This window comes from Pteropus medius, unplaced genomic scaffold (assembly GCF_902729225.1).
Source record: "Pteropus medius unplaced genomic scaffold, Ma_sr-lr_union100, whole genome shotgun sequence".
Taxonomy (NCBI): Eukaryota; Metazoa; Chordata; class Mammalia; order Chiroptera; family Pteropodidae; genus Pteropus; species Pteropus medius.
Genome location: NW_024355205.1, coordinates 10,699,241 through 10,708,354, shown reverse-complemented (window position 1 = coordinate 10,708,354; position 9,114 = coordinate 10,699,241). Strand labels below are relative to the sequence as shown.

The 9,114-nt window shown below is 30.3% G+C and overlaps 1 pseudogene; it reads left to right on the top strand.

The window, feature by feature from the left end:
- The first annotated feature begins 7,410 nt into the window (after nt 1-7,410).
- On the top strand, nt 7,411-7,529 carry LOC120599073 (uncharacterized; annotated as a pseudogene).
- The last annotated feature ends 1,585 nt before the right edge of the window (nt 7,530-9,114 follow it).

Here is a 9,114-nt window from a genome sequence, read left to right as displayed (position 1 = left end):
GACTTACATACTTGTTATAAGAGTTTTGATGAGCTACTCAAGCAGGAAGTTGAAGAGGGGGGAGCATTTCATGGGGAAAAATAATGTTCAAAGACATAGAGGTATAAAAATTTAGGGAACTTGAGGTAGAATAATAAAACTGGTACACAGAATGAGAATGGGGAATTGAGGAAGCAAGCAGAAACACAATTTTGAAGGGCTTTGCATGATATACTAAAAAATTTAAATATCAGAAGAGAATGGAAAAATGTAATGAGAAGGATAATAATTGCTTTTTGGGAAACCCGTGTTCAGTTTTGGACAAGTATACAGAAGATCTATATGGAACTACTCGGTAAGCATGTTAGTGGTAATTAAAGACATGATTCTCGATAAAGTCACTTAAGGACAGATTTTAGTGTGCTAACGACAGAGAAAGAAACATGAAACCCTGAAAAACTACAATACTGAGACAGAGAAAGAGGAGAATGCAAAAGTAAATAAGAAGAGATATTCAAAATTGTAGAAGGAAAACCAAGACTGAATTGTTTTATAAGAGCTAATAATGAAAAAGAGTAATAATTTGTCAAATTCTGAAGAGAAGTTATAAGAACTTGAAAAATTGCCACTTTAAGGAAAAAGTATTAAAAGTAAAGTGTTGAATTAAAAATATAAAACAATAATTGTGTATCTATCAGCTACAATTCCAATTTTATGAAAAATATAGCTGGATATGTAAGACAAAAGACTAGAAAGAAATAATACTGACTATATGCAGGTTATTTTAATTTTTGAAATTTAATAAATTTCCAAATCTTAAAAAAATCAAAAACGTTTATTGAATTCCTGCTTCAGGAGGCAGAATTTTAAAGCGGAGGAAACTTTCAGTTTAGAACCAGACTTGCCTGAGCAAGTGAATTTTGCCACATTAAAAGCCAATTGGAAAAGTATACTAACATATGTAATAGTTCTCTTTTTTCATTAAATTGAAATTTCACCTTTATTATAATATAAATTCTGAAAAATGCATGTTTTTATTTTTTATTGTATTTTTCTCTTTTGTTGCATTTCTCTGTGATCCAATTCTGAGCAAATAATCAAATTGAATTAAAGGTGAAATGATCTCTAAGATATTAGAGTTGGATGAATTAGTATCTTAATTAGCTCTTCACATTCTATGTATGTGAACAAAAGTGTATTGTGTATTATTATTTATACTGCATCCATTTTCAAGAAAGTCAATATTGGAAAATTCTAGAAAAAGTATAGGGTGTGTTATTGGCTTGAATTATCATTTGCAAATGTATAAAGATAAAACTGGTATCCTGAGACTTCAGGAAATTGTGATACAGCCCAGGGAGTAAATTTGTAGGCAAAATAGCAGTGCCAATAACAAGAAATGAGAAGATAATGAAAGCCACAATAGTTACCACAATAGGCATAATCAGAGGAGAAGAATTATTATGAATAAATCATTCCAATAAAGCTCAAAAAAGAGAAGAATGCCAGTTGGTTGGAAGCACTTTGAAACCCACTTCCACAACCAAGTTTCTTCCTTTATTGTTCTCTCCATCCCCCGTTTTGCCTTCTTTCTCCCTTCTTTTATCTCCATCTATCAATCATCTGTCTAATTTCCTTCAATCTATCTATCCATTAACTTTTGCAACACTCTGAAGATCATAAAATTACTTAGGCATCTCTGTTAAAAATATTCATATTTCCTAATGGTCATACATACACATGGCCACACATCTTTCTGGGTTAATGCTCAAAAGTTATGAACTTGACCAGTCCACATTTGTGAGTTGCTGAGATTGCCTATGTGCCACTTAGGCCACTAACTGCAAATGGTACCCTGGATTTATCTAGACTTTATACTTCGCAGATACATTTTCTTTCAAATTCTGAATCCCAATTTAAAGAGTCTGATTCTTGATGAAGTAGGATATAGTGTGCCAAAAGAGAGACAATAACACTTGATCTCTTCTGTTAATATTATCCCTGAAAATTTTTTCCTGGTGGAGAAACAGAACAATATGCAAAAGACAGAGTCATTACTAAGCACCCATAAACAGATTGTAGTTCATGGAGGGAGGAATAGAGGTGAACAAAGAAATTAGCAAGAAAGTAACACATTCAAAATCTAGGGAGAAAACAGAAACCAAAGAACATCAGACAGAAAATATTGTAGATTCAGACACACAGTGGTAAGTCTGAATTCACTGAAGATCTTTTCGCTTAAAGTTACTTTGGGAGAGGCATATCTGTGTCATGTCATTTTCTTCACTGCATGGAAAAACACCACTCAGCTCCAAAATTATTTTCTTTAGGAAAGAATATAACGGACCAATGTATACTATGATTTGCATTTGTATGCATTTTTTTTTCAGGAAGCTACAGATATATACTTTGATGACTACAAAATATACCTATTTTTTTGATTCACTTTGACTCTGCTCATGAAAACATTAACTACAAAAAATATTTAGATAACGGTCCTCTCTTGTTTTTCAAAGCACCAATAGAAAATATGATTTCTTTTGAGCAGTGCTGTGGACTTGTAACACATGTGAAATAAGCAAAGCATATTGGAAAAAGATTTAGAAATTCAGGAAAAGGTAAATTGTATATTTTCATTCTTCTTCATCATTTAGAAGACATGTTGATTGGAAATACAGATTTTTTTTTAGCTGTTCCTATATAGTTAATTTTCTATAATCTATTCTAGAATCTTGACTCCAGCTAAATGTATACAGGTACTTACCAAGTTAGGCAACCTATTTAATTGCAGGAATTATTATTGTTGTTCCTGCAATCAGGGTGCATTTGAAATCAGCTAGGAGAGCTAAATATAACTTGCTCACCCTCAGTTTTTTAAGTTCCTCATTTTGGGCTTTCTTAGGTATAACAGAGGATCAGAAAAATAACATCTTTTTCTAACAAGACAAATTTACACTAATATAATTTCAAATGTTTATATTTCAAATACTGACATTCTTTAACATTTTGAAACACAAATCCATCATTTCTTGGGCTGTGCTTCCATATAATTACTTATACAATGAGGTATTTTATTTTAATGATATAGACAAAAGCAAGTACTTGAATCAAAAGCAAAATAATACTTACCGTTTGAGTGCCTACAATGAAGAGACTTTGCATTTATTATCTCATTCACACAAGAGCCATGAAAGGTGGTGCAATTATTCTAACTCTGTGGGTGACCAGTGATATGAAAAATGCTAATTATACTCAAGGTCACAGAAATGAAATGAGTTATTCTGCATTTGAATGTCAGGTTTATCTAGTTCTGAAGTTATAGTTAAAAAGCAAAAGATTTGTTACATGTGCTTCTTTTAATGTAGTTGGAATATAATAAGCTTTAACTGTAGAAGATACTGGTGAAACAGTTTTCTTATATGCAGTAAATATATCTGAGAACTTTAGAAAGAAATCCACAAAAATTAGCACTTTATAAACCAAATTCCTACACTTGTGCTCAGAGCTCTCAGTTGAGTAGTTACAAATGGGTTACTAACTGGTTAGACTTCCTGATATTAGGAACTGTTATTGGAAGATAAAATCACAAGGGCATACAATATCTTTCTGGCATGTTTTATTAACAGAATCTTCCTGTAATCATTAATAGAAGTCAAAGAAAAAATTAAACTAATTCTGGCATGAGATTAGCTTGGTATATATCATAATATAACCTTACTTAGGTTACGTTTGATTCTTCACTTTTTAGAAACAGGGCACTAAACATATCAACAAAGGATGTAAACATGCTTTAAAAGTCCACTAGGTAAGTACAATTTTAAAGACTCTACAATATAAATGTTGTATTTATATTTAAAACAATGAGAGAGATGATTACTACACCAGGACTTCTGCTTGGATTTAGGTATGATACATACTTAAAATAATATTTTATTATAAAATAATATATAATTTACACGTTTTGGTAATTAAAACAGTACTACTAGGAGTCTTAATCAGAATTTTCTTTCTTTTTGTTGCAAACTTCGCTGTTCAGTTTTCCTTTTGTGCCATTTTATGTCATTTTAAGGAACTTTCCAAAAGAAACATTTAAAATATAATGTTAATGGACTCGATTTATTTTATACTAAGTATTTCATAAGATGTCCATTTTTCCTAACAATGTATTCTTTTACCAAAAGGGAAGTCTAGAATTTATTCCTAAAATTCTATGCAAGGATTAATTTAGAGAAGATGTGATTTTGGCATACTTAGAAGTTAGAATAACCTTCACAAATGCTTTTGACCTTTTGGGATAAGGAGTATCATAATCAGGAAGACCATGTTAAATCTTTGAAACTTTCCACTTTCTGACCAAGAGAGTAAATCAAAAATACTATTTTATCTCAAAGTGAGGAAAAACAGCAATAAGTACTACCTGTGAAGATCCATAATTTGTAAAAGTGGTATTGCCTATCATATTTCTGATTCACTGATCTGAAACATGCAATAACTGAGTGGATCCTAGAGAATGACTATAAACTACTGCTAGCTCATCAAAGTAGTAGCCCTGATCACAACTGTGATGGATCATGCTGTTACTAGAAAGTACAATAAGGACTTAGATATATGATGTGTGATCATGGATTTAGTAAATATGTTCATTTCTATACTAATAGGAAAGCTGACCAGAGGATAGAGCCGCAATACTAGAAACGTGAACACAAAAGCCACATAGAGTCATTCTTAGGAAACAGAATAAAGCGTTAATCCAGAAACTGGAGGCATATGCCACGTTGTGTTCAAGGACTTTGATGGACCAGTGACCAAAATGTGAAAATCTACCAATTTTCATCATTTTTGAATGACATCATTTTAAATCTTTGCATAAAAATTGCATACTGGGTGTGGGAGAATGTGGAGAACATTCTTGTCTCCTTAATTCCCAAGTCTTCAAGTAAAGAGGAGCCATAACTGAGGAGACTCTTTTGTACCCAGTCATTATTTAGATGATAAGACCCAAGAATTTAAGCCTGAACCTGATGTCTTAATGTCCTGAGAGCTTTGGGGATCTTGGGAAGGGTGCGTATGAGAAGAGTGTAAATAATTTATAACCACTGGTTGGACTGTGTTTGAATAAAAAATGACCGCAGTTTCTTTGTCATATCTGCCATTTGGACATTATATTTTTTTGTCCATACTCATGAATCTGGTGTGGCTTTGAGACTGGCTTTGACTAACCAAGCATAGGTATTTTAAACTTCAAAGCAAAGTTCGTAAGGAATGGAATCTCAAGAAATCAAAGAAACATTTATTTCTATTATTGATAATTTAATTGAATTCATATTTCCCTATGTATTTAAAATAACCATAAAAATTAAAAATAAACAAAAACCAAATGGAAAGTATTCATAAAGTACAAACTCTACTTGATTTATTTTCAGCAGGTGTTTGCATTAATTTATTTAAAACTCGAGAATTATATGAGAATAAGTAATACTTATTTAAAGAATTCTTTTTTGGAAAATTATTTTAGAGAAAGTAAAGATATTAAAAGTATGTTGCCAGCTTATCTAATTTTATATATATTATTTATTTTATCTAATTGATGTTTATTGAACACTAATCATGAAAAAGATGAGTTTTTCTGGAGGAATATAGAGCACTGCATCACCACTTTATATGACAGAAGATTAAGTAGAACATATTAAAAACTAGTGAAATAATCAATAAATATGTAACATTATAGGGCTTTCGGTTATGAGTTTAAAGAGATGAAAAATTGGAACATATTTTAGGGAAGAAGATCTAGAATAATCAAAGAATTTTAATGCTGGAGATAGCAAAATGGAGTTTATTTTTACAATACAAGATGAGCAATAAATTCTTAGACTATTCAGAAAATAGCATGTAGTCTATATAAGTGGAACACTGTCTTATAAAGATGAGGTTCAAAAATTGGGGTTATGCTGTAGAAGACTTTTAATGCCAGAATGAAGAATTTATTCTTAATTGATCAAGTGTTTACATAATGAGAGCAGTTTTCAGAATTTATCTACTAGCATTGTTTAAGGTTGATTAGAATTAAAAAAAAAAATACAGGAGGTAGAAGGGATGGTACAGAGTTATTATAAAGGTTCAGGTGAGAGTTAAGAAGGATTTGAACCAGAGATATGTCTATGGGAGTGTGCTTTACTCTAAAAACATGGAGAGTACAAAATTTATTCAATCTGGAATTGGTGAAAAATTTAGTTAAAATTCATAGAGGAAGAAAGAGTGCCTTTTACAGTATTTATAACTTAAATACATTTATTTTTATTTCTACCATGAAAAATATTTTCACCATACATTTTATGATTTTCATAGTCATTCACTGAGTGCCTTAAAGAGAAAATATCTTATTAATGACATATCAGTAATATGATATGAATATATGAAGCTTTAGAAGTATTACAGAAAAACCTGTTTTGGGATATAGTAGTAAAAGTTCATAGTTACCTCTATGCTTTCTTTTCTAAATCAAAGGCAATTTAATTACTTTGTATAAAAATGTTCTTGGTTGAATAAGGTTCTTCCTAAATGATTAATTATATTTAAAAATATCTTTGAATGGACTAATCTACTTGTATTAAATTATAAACTTAGATTTGACTTTCGTCTCTCTACCAGTATTTGAACTTAAATAGCAGATATGTGCAGAACCATTCTTTTGATTCAACCTGTCAGTTTTACATTTATGAAATGGATCATAAATGCAATTCCATCTTATTCTACATTTTTCTTAACTTAGGCATTCATTCACATTCAATTATTCTGTTATCTGTTTCTTTCCAATAACTTCTAGAAGAGTGTCTCATTCTTCAGATATAAGACATAATACTATCCTATTATGAATTTCAAATATATTACTAGTTCACTTGTTATATGAATTTATATTCAAAACTTTATTTTCAGAAAAGATATAGAAAAGTGTTTTAATAAAATAATATAGTTCACATAACCATGTTCAGCTGAATAGTATTATGATACAATTATAATCTCTAGTTAAAATCTAGTTTTTATAGTTTATTTCAGTATTTTAAAAGCAGTATTAACTTATTTTGCACTATTTCTAGTAATATAGAAGGGATTAGAGACTATTTGCTTGCATAAATGAGCAAGGGAAAGAAAGCGACATATCTTTTTGAGGTTTTAAGTAATAAGTGCTTAATAATATCTCTCGCTGTTTTGAGGGTGGTGACGGAGAATGAATTGGAATAATTGTCTTATGGATTTTGCTTTACAGAAATCTCTGGGCCTCCCCCAAACATTGTGCCACGAATCTCTCCATGCAGTATTTCACTTTGCCAACTGAAACGTGACCTGCATAAAAAAAGAGACATTGATAAGAAAATTTTTACATAATGTATACATAAATCATCACATTGTACACTTTAAAAATATAAAATTTTAGTCTACTGCCATGCTACCCTGAACAAGCTTGATCTCTTCTGATCTCGGAAGCTAAGCATGGTCTGTCCTGGTTAGTACTTGGATGGGAGACCACCTAGGAAGACCAGGTGCTGTAGGCGTAAAAAATAAAGAATTGTAAGCTGACAAGGTCCTTGCAATCTGTGAGGTCAACCAAGGGTTGAAAATAAATAGAAAAATAAGGGATTGTAAACTGACAAGGTCCTAGCAATCTGTGAAATAAACCAAGGGTTGCCTCGCATGCATGCAAGCATAAATAAAAATAAATAAATAAATAAATAAATAAATAAATAAATAAATAAATAAATAGATAGATAGATAGATAGATAGATAAATAAAATACACAATTTCACTTGTCAATTATACCTCAGTAAAGCTGGGGAGGGGGTGCCTTAAGACAAATCAATCATTAATCTAGCTTTTCCTGACAATAAGTGATAACTAGAAGGATTGGAAGGAATCTGTGGAGTAAAATGGGATTTTTATGAGTTTCTAACTACTTCACTCTCATGTATTTTTTATTTAATTCCAACTTTTAAAATTAGGGCTTTAGTGTCCTTAGATTTTTACTTTGTTGTTCTTTATTTTTGATTGGGATAATCTTTGGGACCTACGGTACATTTTTGAATGAATCACTGTGGCATCTTTACATAGTTGGGTCATGAATGATGTCATCTGATCACTCAAAAATTTCTTAATTATGACAACAAATCACTCTTCTTTATGAGTCTTAAGTAAATAGATTAACAGTAAAACTGATATAAAAATATTTTCCATAATATATTTGTGATAAAATCCTCTGAATTAATCTCAAAGATATGATCAATGTTTTCAGAATAATACTGAACCCCAATTTTTTGTTGGTGAAATTATTAAAAGGCTATCATTAAATATTTTCTAGTAATAATTTGAGTTATTTTCTGGAAGAGATGAGAAATTATTGCAAAATTTGTTGCTGAACTAAGGAAGCTGTTTTCTGTGGCATTTGAAAGCTTTAGCAGTTAAGTGAAAATAAACACACATAACTGTATTTTTTAAAATAAGTATTTAAATAATTTTACTCTGTATTAAGTTTGAGAACCTAACAGTTGATAAAGAATTAAACAAGAAATAAGACTAATGCAAAATTAGCTTTGTCATTAACCATCCATAAAATCAGAGCTTTCAGAACTTGATATTGTGCAATGTTTCCATAAATTTTTAAATAAGATTTACAGAAATATATCAATATTTTCTTTCTGAACAATGGAAAAAAGTAATGAAGCATAATTTGATACCTAACCAAATAATAAATTGTCATTTAAAAAAGCACTAAATACTGTGTTCAACTTTCATAACTAATCCATTTACTGTTGGAGTTTTATGGGTTATTAGCTTAGATATAGCAGGCATGAATTTTTGTATCTTATCAAAACTTATAGATTAGGAGAGGTAGACATAGATTAAGATCGCTTGAGGTTTCCAAAATTATTTTTTGCCATTCTCTGTGTTCATTCATGGTTATGACTAAAGACAATAAGCATATTTCTGAAAATTTAGGATCCAAGTTTGTTTCATAACAAACTTCGATGAATGCATATTTTTCTGTAAAAGAGAAAAATCTGATGTTGATTAATCTCATCACTTTATTGTGTTTCTTTAACTATTTTACACAGGTGTATCCTAATTTACTGATATAGAACACTT